The following is a 14634-nucleotide window of genomic DNA, read 5'->3' on the forward strand; positions in this document are numbered from 1 at the left end:
AATGGACAATAAGGACAATATACTATAATATACTTCAAACCTACTATCTCTCTCTCTTTGCACAACTATACTTCACTTTCTTTTATTGACCACAAACTCTTTTCATCAACAACCTAATAGACCTTAAATGCTCCTTGAAGGTCTGAGATTTTTTTTCTTTTTTCTTTTTGAAATTGTATCTATATTTAGACTACAATACTCTCTCAAATATAATCTAACTCTGATACCAAATGTACAAACTAAAATACAAAAATATCCACATGTGCAAGTACTACACCAGAGAAAGGAGATTTTATTATTGATGCATTAAAGTAGATTATATTTTCTTTATAAAAAATATTATTAAGCATGATAAGAAACCATTTTCCTTTATTGCTTCTAGCCTCCAGTTGGACCCCTTTAGGTCTTAATTATCAAAGACTCAATTAATTGCTACGAATACATCATCTTTTGATTTATAAAAGTTTGCATACATAGGAATATAAGATTAAACTAATAATACTGCATCCTATAATGTATTTGAGGTTAACATTCTCTTTTCTTTCCATGTGAAAAAAAAAATCCTTGATAATCATACACTTGCATGTGCTACTATTAATCAAGGTCTTTTTGTTGAATGAAAAACCTAAAATTTTGGATTCCCTTTTCACGCTACAAAATAGTTCACCTTTACTACAATTATCATCAAACCCTTAATTTTTGAAACAATTCATATCATGAACAAAAAATATTGATATGGTCTTTCTTGGTAAGAACGATGTACACTATCTACATATAATATGTCTTTTGGCCCACTTTTCAAAATTTCAAAATCTTATAAAAAAGAAGTAAATATATCAAATAGACTATACCATTTAAAATCCAAGTATTAACATGTAAAGTACCAATTAACCAACTAGAATGAACTATATAGTTCAAGAAAAATAGTGCACTACTTTTTGGCCTTCTTATCGGCAATGCACTTCTTTTTCACCAATTTTTCCAGTGCATCCTTCCCCACCTTCAAAGAGAAATGGTTCCATTCTTGTAGGGAGAAAATATTGATGTAATTTTACCCATCGATAATACTTCCCCTTAAATGCATATTTATAGAAATAAATATGCATGTAAGCCCAATGTCTTTATTCCTAAAACAGGAAGCATAAGTCTAATAATAAAAATAAAAATAATGATTGGTAATCATGGCTTCCATTGTGCAACGTATGATTTATCATTGCTCCAATCAATAAAGTTTAATGCAAAATTTTAGAGTATTGATCCAAATGCAAATTTTTAGCAAATAGGATGTGATTTTCTTTAAGTTGCAACTTTAAAAAAACTCAAACATAATGTCAAGTCAATATAAAGATCCTACTAATATAGGTCTTGATGTCCTTTTAAAATGTCAAAATGAAAGACAATATACATGAAATATCAATCTATTAAAGGAAAAAAATTGAAAAGCTCAATAAAATGTCACTAGAAAATGTAAAAAAACTATAATCACTACTATTAACTACTTTGAATGGCACTCAACCTTCATACAATTATAAGGTAAAAAATAGTCAATTGATAGAGAATGCGCAAGAACCAAACAAGAAATCATTTGTGAACCATTGATAAATTCTAGGTTCTTATTCTTTTGTTTTGCTTGGGAATTTCAAAGCATCATTTTTGTAGCTACAAGAATACTTCTCACCAACTACTCTTTGTTAGGTATAATTTTTTTTTTTGCATCTCTATAACTCACACTAACATGCCTAGTCAAATCTACACACTATTCCAATTTATATTTAGGGTTTTCTTTTCTAGTCCCCTTTACAACCCATCACCATTTTTATCTAAAACCACATGAGAGTGTAGAGAAGAAAATATGAATTTGGTGATTAGTTAGACTCAAAATACCACAATCTCAATGAATTTTTAATGTCTTATGATTATCTCAATAATAACCAAAAACTATAACTACCTTCTACAAGAAATGAACTACATTTGTTTATTTTATCACTAACTATACTAACTAACCTATATCAATGTAATATTTCAAAAGGGGTTTGGATGAAGGATTTTAGGGTAGGAAAATGAGAAATAGAGGAAGAAAGGAAAATTACTTTGGAAGATTTGAAGGAAATATGTGAGAAATACAAGGAGAGAAAACATAAAGATTTTACAACCTTACTAGAGCATGGAACTAGATATAGAGAAATGGAAGTTTTTGAAATGCACTAGTTTGGTAAAGAAAATTGAAGTCTCCAAGGCCATACATAGAAAAGAGTAAGTAGATATCTAGGTTAAATTGGTACGCGTAGGACATCAAAATAAGAGAAAACATAGTTGATTAAGGGACCTATATCCTACAAAAAGGGTGTTGACTACAAAACAACTTGGAAACATGATGGTGGAAATAGGCTACACCATTACACATGTTGGAGGAGGACCAAGATTCCTCCACAAGGGAGGTTGTATTAGTACAAAGAGAAGTACAAATGTGTAATCTCTATACTATGAGGTCCCCTTGAGCTTTATTCCTCATTTCCCTAAGAGAACCCAAACCATAATGAAATGAATTGTAATCTATGAAAGTATGTTTTGTGAAATAAAAAACAGGGAATGAAGATGACCAAGATTCAAACCTTAGAATAGATTGTTAGACTATGGATAAAACTAAAATTAAGCAGGATCTTGAATTGAGATTTTAGTCTATTAACCGTAAAATTATAGAGGCTTTAGGTAAGGGGAAATGTAGAGGGAAGAGATGATCTAGAGGGTAAGGGACAACTTGGATTGTCCTAGCAAGAGTTGAGGTAAACCTTGACCTATAACCATGGATCTACAAACTCAATCCTAATATCTTGTAACATGTTCCTATACACAAGAATAGGGGAAAAAAATTGTTGGGGAGGGTCTTGCCTTGGTCAAGCCTTAATTGAGGAATCGACCTTAAATTTGAAATAGATATAAATGAAGGAATGCTAACATGTAGTAGAAGTAAATCTAACAATGGATAATATCATATAAATGTGTATGTTTAATATGTGATCAAATGTGTTAATACAATAGTCTTGACTCAAAATAAAAAGAATCATGTAAGACAAAACTTTGCATGTGCAAATTCTTATAATCTGCCTCAATGATGAACAATTAGACATGCGTGAAAGTGAATATGCTCTTAAATGACCAACTCCAATGAAGAAAGATGCTAGATCTAAGAAAATGAATGCATAATGAAGATCTTTAATACTTGAATGAATCCCTTGATTTCTTAAATGCTCCTTGAATGCACATGCTTGAACACTTAAAAATGGTTTTCTTGTATGAGCTATGTATATCATGGATAACAATGGATAGATTGCACATAAAATGAATGATCAAATGAAGTGAGAAGACATCATTTCATACTAATTTTTGACATCAAAATTAAAATGATCAAATGCAGAAGGAAGGAAAATATAGAAATAGGGCCTACAAGATGAAAATATCTTTAGGAGAGCTTTCCAATTTGTTTCCCATGTTCTTTCCTAGCTTTGGTTTTTTTTTGGGCCTCTGTTATTGTTTAATGGGAAAATATAACAAAAGAGCCTATAAGATGGAAATATCTTTTATTGAAGAACTAATCCTAAATTAGTTGGTTAAAATGTCTAAACTAGTCTGTTAATGATCTTAATTCTCTCTGAGAGATTCTATTAACTCCATCAATTCCAGGGCTACTAACCAATAATAGAATGTAAGCTTTAGTTTTTATATAGATAAATCTAATAGTATGCTCCCCCTTATTCAATTTATGGCCAATGATGCCACAACCATGAAAATGGATCAGGAAGAAAAGATTACACTCTTTGAAGAAACTATTTGCAAGGTTTCATGAGAAACTTAAAAGTTGTGGAAACTTAAAAGTTGTGGCTGTAGTTAGTACAAAAATAATTTGGAGAATAATTCAAATGATCCTGGTAAGATGAACGAGATACATTAGTTCTCACTACGAATGCTATGAAGAAGGTTAAGTCAATGGGCTCCTCTATAATGATGAAAAACAAGGATAAGGGTGAAGGCTTAGTTCTAATGGAAAGGTAGCCTATAAGAACCCGTATCCATGTCAAAGGAAAGAAGTAACATTCTAACGTTTTCATGATGTATTGGCCATTAACGAGGAAATCATCTATAAATATTTTGATAAGTTACTAAGGTTTTGAATAATCTACAATAATCTTAAGGGTCTTTGGCCCTATCTCTTTTTGTTATCTTGTAGGTTGTGTACCTTAATTAAATATATGTGGTGTAGTTATTGGTTTGAAGTTGAAGTCGATGCAACTGTTGTTTCTGCATGAGTTTGTTCCCAGCGGCACGTTGGAGCAGTCCCCACAGCCGAATGTGACAGACCCCAAACATTGGCGGTGCAGAGAGGAGTGTGGCAGGGGTTGGGAAGGTACGTGGCCGATTTGTAGGACGAGGATTTGCAGTGAAGCCACAGGAAATCTCCAGACAGATCCACCACCAATCGCTGTTTCTTGAGGGGAGTCTTTTGAGAGCGGAGCAACCACAGTGGCTACCCGATCTGCAGTTGAACAGGCTGAGAATAGGAAGAAGAAGATGAGGTAAAGAGGGGCCATCATAAATGGATGAACTCTTTTACAGAAAATGGCACATTCTATGGTAAATGGTGTGTGTCCTTTATATAGGTTATTATTTTATTGCGCAAGTCTCTGTAATACAATGGCAGATAATTAATCACATGGAGCAATTTGATATTTTGTAAGCTCCAATTGGTTGGGTTTTGTTTTGTAAGCTCCCATAGCTGTTTTGACTCAGAATCAGAAAAGGTAACGATCCGTATCACCTACTTTGTTCTCTAGTTTGAATTGACTGGGAGTCCTCCGAGCACCGACAGAGGACAATTAAAAGCTTTTGGACAAAGAAAGAACAGCAATGATAAAAAAAAAATGGCGGGGAGCGTTTATGCCAATAAACTCTTGTGCGTAGGAAAGGTCTCTCAAACTGGTCCATGTAATTATGACTTCTTCCACTTGTGCTTAATGCAGACAATTGAGAAAAAGAATTAATAATATGAAATATTAGAAAGCCATTTGCTGTAGTGTATATTATATGGGACTAATCCACTGGTGTAAGCAAATAATGCAAAATCTATGAAGCCACTCGATCTTTTGCACGTTCAACAAATTAAATAATTCTACTCGGTTTCGGAAATAAATAAATAAAGGAATGGCGAGAAAGAGAATTTAATATGTAATGTCCGATGTCTGAAATGGATATGCAAAGGCGCTCATGTGAAATAAGGGGAGTGCATTTATATATGTCAATAATGGAGGCTTATATAATTGTACATTTATTTGTAACTTTGAAAAATCCAAACGTTCCAAACGTGGGTGTGCTAATGATCCGAACCAGCATGAGAGATAGAATAAACAAATGAGAGCTCGACGATGCTACCTATATATACCATACCCGCTCCTGCGTGTTGCTTCACATTCTTACATATTTCTTTTTCTCATCACTAGAAAGATTTTGAAGCGAGCAACAATATGGCGATGCAGTTTATAGCTCCCGTTCTTGTGTTCTTCTTCTTGGCTCTATTCTGTGCATCTCTCACTGACGGAGCTGCAACATCTAAACGGCCAAGTGGGCTTGTGTTAAAGGTCACTCGGGAGTCGAAAACTCTGCAATATCTGACGTAAATCGAGCAAGGGTCGCCACTTCAGAAGAACTTCTGATGGTAAATCTCGGAAGAGATCAGGTGTGACATACAACTCCTCCACCTTCCGACCAGTTGGCTGCAACTCAGCGGTTTGCTCGGCGGTTGTGGGGATTGCTTATTTCGGTCTCGTGAAATCGGTTGCAATAACCACACGTGCCGCGCAACCCCTTTTGTGACGCCATTCGTGACGCTTTTGTGAAGGAAGCGGAGGCGATGAGCATCTCACGCGTGGCTGCTGTGACACCATTTGACGCCTGTTTCGATGCGACCACCGTCAAGTCCACCAGAGTTGGGATGGCTGTACCGGCCATCGATCTCGTGTTGCACAACAGCAAGACGATCTGGAGAATTACGGGGGCGAACTCGATGGTGATGGTGAGCGAGGGAGCCATGTGCCTTGCATTGGTTGAAGCGGAGGAGTGGCGTAGCAGCTATAACATAATGATCGGAGGGCACCAGATGCAAGACAATCTGTTGCACTTCGACTTGGCCACTTCTCGCCTTGGATTCTCTTCCACATTGCTCCGCATGAGCACCACGTGCTCCAACTTCAACTTCACTTCCACCACTTGAATTCCAAATAGTTTATCATGTTTCTTTCAATAAATAAATTTGTGCCTGCGTGCTGGTTGTCTGTGTGCACGGATTCTTGTCTCGGGTGACGCACTGATTGCATACCTCGTTATCTTCCAAACTGTTTTCCTTTGGACTTTTTGAAACGTGTGCTTCGAATCCTAGTTTTTGGATCTTAATGTGCTCTGCATCTCAATTTTGAAGAGTATCCGACTAAGGATTGTAACAGATGTTGAGTGGATTTAGACCTATTCCGTTATTCTGATAATGAGAATAATGTTTGATATTCAACTGATTATTATGAAGGAAATAGGAGTGAAATGGATATAGGAAATATAAAAAATCAACCTCATAGATCTGGATTAAGCTGATTAATATGGAGATTGAGATCTTTTCATTCTATAATATACATAGATCACTTGATTCGAACAAATAGATTGGTCAAATAAAACAATGCTCAATATTTTTCATAACATCTAGAACCATTTGCTATTACAAATAAAACTCCACTCATAGAAATTAGAGCTATTGCTCTTACATTAAAAACTATCTAGCTTAGAAAAAAAATTCTCAAACTAAGTTCCTTCTACAAGGAACATAAACTAAAAGACTCCCTATGAGCTGCTGCTCTTAGAAAGGACTCTATATTTCTTTTGTTGCCCACAACCTTCATTTATAGTCAATTTCTTATCTCAATATTTATGAGCTTTCCTATCATTTCAGATGGTTACTCCAAACTCTATAAATTGTAGATAAGATAAGCTTTGGAGAGAGAAAAAATTTATTAGTTCTTGATGTGCTCAATATTGAAAACTGCACCTATCTAACTACAATATTGACAATGCATGTGTCTTGGTGGTTGTGATTACAACTTCCAATACTTCCCCTTAATCATAATTACCACAACTTAGGATTCCTAAACAATCTCTGAGGTGATCAAAGCTTTCTCATCCTAGTGACTTGGTGAAAATATCTGCATACTAATCTTTAGATCTGTAATAATCCAAATATAGCTCTCCATTGTTAATTAACTCTCTTATGAAATTGTATTGAGTATCTATATGCTTGCTCCTTTTATGAAACACAAGATTCTTGGATAATGCAATTGCTGAGTTATTATCACAAAATATTTTTGTTGCTTCCTCTTGTTTATGCCTCAAATCTGCTAAGACTCTTCTCATCCAAATGGCCTAACATGCTACTCTTGTTGCTATTACATACTCTTCCTCTACTGATGAAAGAGTCACAATAGGTTGTTTCTTGGATGCCCAAGATACTGCACCTATTCTAAAATGAAATACATAACCAGATGTACTTTTCCTATCATCAATGCTATCAACACAATCAAAATCAGTGTACCCTATGAGTTTGAACTAATCCAAACATGAATAGTGACTTCCATAATTTCTCATTCCATTTAGATATCTTAAAATTATTTTCCCTGCTTGCCAGTGAGAGTCTTTTGGAGACTCCATGAACCTTGAAATGAGACTTAGAACATACATTATATTTGGCTTTATGGTGGTTAAATACATTAGACTACCAACAAGTCTTTTATACAATGTTTGATCTACATTGGATCCTTTATCATCCTTGCTTAGCTTCAAACCTGTCATAACTTGTGTTGGTGCTAATTTTCTATTGATTATATTGAACATTTTCAATATATCATTAGCATATTATGGCTTGTGAGATGAATATACCATTCTCATCTTGCTTCACCTCAATGCCAAGAAAGTACTTCATAAGGCCTAGATCAGTCATTTCAAATTCCTTCTTCATAGCTTCTTTAAACAAGTCAACAGATAGATCACTTGTAAATATCAAATCATCAACATATAAACACACAATTAAAATTTTACCTTGTTCATTCATGTTTGTGCATAATGTAGGCTCACTGTTGCACCTATTGAATCTATCCTATATGAGATAAGAATTAATTCTACTATACCATGCTCTAGGAGCTTGTTTGAGCCCATAGAGTGCTTTCTTGAGTCTATAGACCTTACTTTCATGTCCTAGAACTTCATATCCTTGTGGTTGCTTTAGATATACCTCTTCTTCTAGAAAACCATTTAAAAATGTAGATTCGACATCCATTTGATATACTAACCACTTGTTCTGAGTTGCAATTGCCAATATTGTTTGCACTATGTCCAGACGAACCACTAGAGTAAATGTTTCATTGTAGTCAACTCCAGGTTGTCATGAGTATCCTTTTACCACAAGTCTTGCCTTATGCTTTTGTATATCTTCGTATACATTTATCTCAGTCTTATAAACCCACTTTACTCCTATCACATCTTTTCCTTCTAGAATTTTTACTAAGTCCCACGCATGATTCTTTTCAATAGCGGCAATTTTTCCTCATCCATAGAATGTTTCCATTTTTCATCATTGAATGCATTCTCAAAATAAATTGGATCATCTACTTGCGAAAATAATGCAAAAAGAGAAAGTGGATCAATATTATTCTCACCTTGATTTTGATCATAGATGTCCCTTAAGCTTCTTGTTCTTGGTCTCCTTGAGACAGATAATGTTTCACTAGGAGTAGATCCTGAATGATTCAGGCTTGATGGTCCTCCACCAAGAGTTCTTATTGGAGATGGTATTTCTTGTGTACCACTTTGTTGAGCTTGAGTGATTACGAGTGGAGTTGCTACGGGAGCATTTGTTAGAATTGTAAAGTTTCACTATCCTCTTGCGGAAAACATACTGAAACATTAACTATTTTCTCCATGCTCCATCCCAAGTTGCCTCTTCTATGAATTTTATATCTCTACTTATTAGATCACTTTTCTAGTTATAGGATTATACAACTTATAAGCTTTTGTATCCTCACTATAACCAACAAATATGCATTTTTCTCCCTTGTTATCCAATTTCTTTCTCAACTCATTGGGACATGAGCATATGCTACACATCCAAATACTTTCAAATGAGAAATACTAGACTTGTTTCTACTCCATGCTTCCTCTGGAACATCATTCATAACTCTTTTGGTTGGGCATCTATTCATTATGTAGATTGCACATGCTATAGCTTCTGCCCAATACTCATTTGACATATTCTTAGCCTTCAACATATTCCTAGCCATGTCCATAATAGTTCTATTCTTTCTCTCTACAACACCATTCTATTGCAAAGTCTACCTAGCAATAAATTACTTTTGTATTCCATGATCCTTACAAAATTTGAGAAATAGATTTGAGATGTATTCACCACCTCTATCAGTTCTTAGAACTTTGATATAATATCCACTTTGCTTCTCAACTAGAGACTTGAATTGACAAAAGATATCAAAAACATCAGACTTATGCTTTAAGAAATAAACCCATGTCTTTCTGGAATAGTCATCAATAAATGTCAAGAAGTAAACACTGCCACCAATTGAGGGTGTATGCATTGGTCCACACAAATTAGAGTGAACTGTCTCTAAGGGTGCCTTTACTCTAATTGACCTGCCAATGTGAAATTTCTCTCTATGTTGCTTTCCTAAAATACATCCCTCACATACTTTATTTGGTTTTTCTATCAATAGAAAATCTTTTACCATATTCTTTTTTAATTATTTGTTCCTTTTTAACATTTGGAAAATTGATCAACTATGAAAAGCATAAGAGAGTAAAAACCTTAAAAAAAATATATAATAAATAAATAAATAAAATGTGCTAGCTAGAGTTCAATACTGTCCAACTAAAAGGTGTAGTATCTTCACTACCAAAACATAAAGAGCACAAAAGTTATCCAGATTTAGTAAAGGGACCATTGTTAAACATAGTTATAATAAAGTGTGGGTTTTGTGAGGTTTGTAATTTCTAACAGTGTATCTAGGCACTATTTTCAATCTTTTGACCAAGATTAAAAGATTTGACCAAATTTTGTGAATAATGGTCATAAGGAGTATAAAAATAGTGATTTTCAAAGTTTCACAAACTTGAGTGGATAAATAAAACTCTTATTTAGTCTTGGACCATATTAATACATTTAAGATCATATTGTACAAGAAATTAGAAGATTCACAATCATAGAGCATAATAGGGAGAACAATTGAGTGCTTAGGTTTTTGTTATAGTTTAGAAGGATTGGAGCCTTGTTAAAATTCATAAAGAGATTTCCATAAGAACATGTATGCATGTTTATGAATTCTATATATATATATATATATAGTTTAAATTGAGATCTAACTATGATAGTTTGGAAGTAAGTTTAACATGTTTTTAAGTGCGAAATAACTTTGCTAATTAATTATAGATTTGCAAGTCTACTTATCTTGTGATAATAGAACACAATGTGAGATCTAAAATATTTAAATGCATAAATTAAAAACATAAATTTTCCTTAAAGATCTTCAACTTAGCTAATAAACCCTAAGAATTTAGTGTTATTTACTATTTATCTTTTCTATTTTTTTGAGAATAGTGAAAGTAAGATGTTTTTTAATAGAAAGGACATTCAAAACCATGAAAACACCTATAAATATTTTGGTCTATTTATTACGAATATGTTTGAAGTAATTGGTCCTTGGAAAAAATTTCCTTCTACTTTCTATAATCTAATCATTTTATGTACCCAAGCATCGCCTAATTTGATAGATTCTACAAAAAAGAAGAAATAGTGTTTGTTTGTCTACATAGTTTTTCATTTGATATCGTCATTCTTTTATTATAGATTAAAAAAATCTAGAAATTGGCATATTAAGTTGTCTCATTTTGTAAGGATGATAATGATCCCAATAGTAGTTGGTATTTTCTCATTCAAATGCTTTCTTGATATCCAACTATAACTAATATGAAAAATGCAATTATTTTTTATTAAGGCTAAAATAGGCTTTTTATAGGAAACCCAAAACCCCAACAGTTACATAGAAGAAAGAAAGCATTAAGTCTTGAAACAAAATAATGTTATGACCAATAGATCCACCCAAAACCACAAGCAACCTAATCTGGAAAAAACTAACAATCTACCTAGCTACAACAATAAGGAAAAAAAGTAACCTACACAAAAGGAGGCCACCTAGGCTAGATCTTTGACCTTATCTTTCAACTCATGTTGAATCCTATAAATTCGCTTCATGACCTTCTTTATGTTGCTTTGGTCAATTTGAACCTACTTCTTCTATCTCTTTTTCATGTTGGAGCACATCTCTTTTTCAAGTTCAGCCTCTTCTTCATCCTTTTTTGGTTCCTCCAAATCTAGCACCAGGTTAATTTACTTACCATTATCTGTGACTTTGAGAACCCTGTTCAAGTAGTCCCTCGAAGAATTGAGTAAACCCCGACATTTAGCAATAATTCCTTAGTACTCTTCTCCATTTTGACAATTTTATTTATGAATTTAGTGCAATTTTTATAAGGTTAAAAATCTTTATTTTCAAGGATTATTTGACTTTGATATTTTTTATGGAGGTGTAACTTCTTACGATTCTATAAATCTTGTGAATTTGCATGCCTTTCAAAAATTAGTCCATTAAATTGGTGAGGAAATATATGTCTATAAATGAAAGGGTAACAAAGTTTATGTTAACCAATATAATTTCACCTTATTATCTTAATGTAGTGTCATGCATTATATCCCTCTACAATTTCATAGTCATTACGGGGTTTGATATTTTAGAGGTTTCCCATCATGCCAAATACTTTTGATTAATTGTGCTCATTTCAATGCAAAATATGAAAGCCCAAAACAATCTTGATATCAATGACCATGGTTTTGGCCCAAAATTCCAAGAGTCTTTTCATAATCTGCAATTTTTTTTGAATTCTTGACTTCTCTATAATGTTAAAATTTTTAATATTAAAATAGTTAATTATTATTTAAATGTTTTAAAAGAATGTATATTTCAACTAGCACATTAATTTTTTATAAAATATGTGTTCTTTTGAACCACTAATCATGAAATATGAGACAATAATTTTGATTGTTGCTACATCTATTTCAATCACTCCATTTTTTCTAACGAGTCAATACTATCTAGGAGGTATAATCTACAAGAGGTTAAACATATTAAAGAGGCCTTGAACCTATACACATCTATATCAGGGTAGTGCATTAATACTAAAAAATTGAAAGTGTTTATCCTCAATACCCCTAAGAAGTTAGCAGTTAGCATAATATTTATTCTTGGCTTTACTCTTTATATTCTTCCATCCTCATATCTTGGCATACCATTCTTTATGGGTGGTAATAATATTTCATATACGAATTCAATAGTGGAAGGATCAAGAGAAGAGTCTCGTCTTGGAAAGTTTGATGATTTTCATTGTGAGGAAGAATAACTTATTAAATATGTCCTTGTAGCCATCCCAAAATACTTCCTATCTATTTTTTAAGCTTTTAGGTCTATCATTCATCAATTAGCAAAAATCATGAGAGAATATATGTGGTCCATGTAACATGATAGACAAAAGAAATATCTCATTAATAGCCTTCCAAGAATGGTTTCCACATCTAATGAAGGTGGTGCAGAGCTACACAACTTGTCAATTCCAATAAAGCTTTCCAAGGAAAGTTAATGTGGCATATGCTTTCTAGGCCCCATAGTAAATGGTATACAATTCTACAAGAGAAATAATTAGACTCTCATGATCCCACATAGATAATCATAACTCAAGATTTACCTAAAGGTTTAGTGATTTTGGACTTGGTGATTAATTTGAGGGATATCATCACCAAGTTTGTTTCATGGGAGGTCAGTAATGGAGTCAAAATGGACATTTGGGATGATTCCTAGAATGGACTCCCATTACTCTATCTTAATGAAAATTTATTAGACATTGTTGCCTCAGTTAAAAACCAAATGGATAATTCATTATCTGGCTATATTTCTATTATTGATCACTTTAAATTGGGAAATTTATATGGAAGGATACTACAAAACTAATTATCCCCCAGCCCCAAAAATTACTCCAAAAAGATATCCTTGTGAAGAGGGTTGTTTATCCGTCCAACAAAGAAGATGTACTACTTTGGGCTCCCTCACTAGATGACAATTATACATTCAAGAGAGGTTAGAAGGATCTTCAATACATGGCTAATACCAAAACCAAATGTAGAGATTTTTCCTTCTACTAGAATAAAGTTGTCGTCCCCGAATCTAGTTTCTTTGCATGGTTGGCACTAAGAAATAGGATAATAACCAATGATAGATTGTATCATCTAAATATTGCACAACCATTCTAGTGCATTCTATGTAATAAGGTGTTGTAATCAATGGACCACTTATTTCTTCAATGCTCATTTGCTAGGGAATGTTAGTCCATTTTATTGGGCTAAGGCCATAGTAATGGTTCCCACTTTCTGGCCAAGTTTGACACTAAAGTAGATATTTTTAACAAAGACTTGATTTTCAAATCTGTACTAATCTGTAAAGAATTTGATGATGATGTAACCTAGTCATTCTTAGAATTTTCTATCTAGTTTTTAAAGTATTTTTTAATTTAAAAAAAAAAAACATTAGTTGAAGTCCATTTTTCCATCTCCTTTGAGAAGTGGTTTATATGAAAATTGGCATTTTCAAAGAGTGATGAGTCGTTTGATGAAGATAACTTTAAAATAAAATAAAATGATAATGAGAAAATTATTTCAAGGATAGAATAGTAACATCACTATCTAGCAAGTTTAGTTGGTTTCATTCAATTTCATTAAAAAATATAGATTTTATTTAGTGGCAAAGTGACGCTAACGATAACTTAGCATAGCTTGTTTTTAATCAATATAATTTGAGTTGTATTTATCAAAATGATTTTTTTCTTGATTTCTAGAAAGGTAACACACATACCTTTGATGGACATATTTTTGAAATTTTTTATTTTCTCATTATCTATTTTTCCCAAAGCTTCAAATCTAGATTTGTGAAATGGCCAAACAACCTATATTTAATAAATCTAAAAATTAAACATCATGATAAACACAATATATACTAAAAATATAGTCATTGGAAAGATTATTCAGAGTACAATAATTTTCTATATTTAGTTTTAAAATATGGACCTATTTAACCCTTGTTTAAGCCATCAAAAGGGAAAAAATTGATAGAAATTTTAGTAAGTTTGTAAAATTTCCAGTTTTGGGACCTTCAAATGAAGCCCTTGGAGAGGCTTCAAATGAAGGGGTTATTTGGGTGGCCCTTGGGGGGTTCAAATTAAGCCCTTTGGCTGACTTTTTGGCCACTTGGTGGCCCCAGGGGTATTCAAACAAAGCCCCTTGACCCACTTTCTAACCACCTATTGGCCCTAGGGGGTTCAAAGGAACTCCCCTAGCCCACTTTTTGGCTACCTAATGGCCTTAGGGCCCTCACTCAAAGCCCTTGTGGCAGTTGGCACAAGAAGCCTTGAATAAAGCCTAAGGCTTCAAATGAAGCCCATAGG

The sequence above is a fragment of the Cupressus sempervirens genome, chromosome 2 (assembly GCF_028749045.1).
Source record: "Cupressus sempervirens isolate cs-2001-9-10 chromosome 2, ASM2874904v1, whole genome shotgun sequence".
NCBI lineage: Eukaryota > Viridiplantae > Streptophyta > Pinopsida > Cupressales > Cupressaceae > Cupressus > Cupressus sempervirens.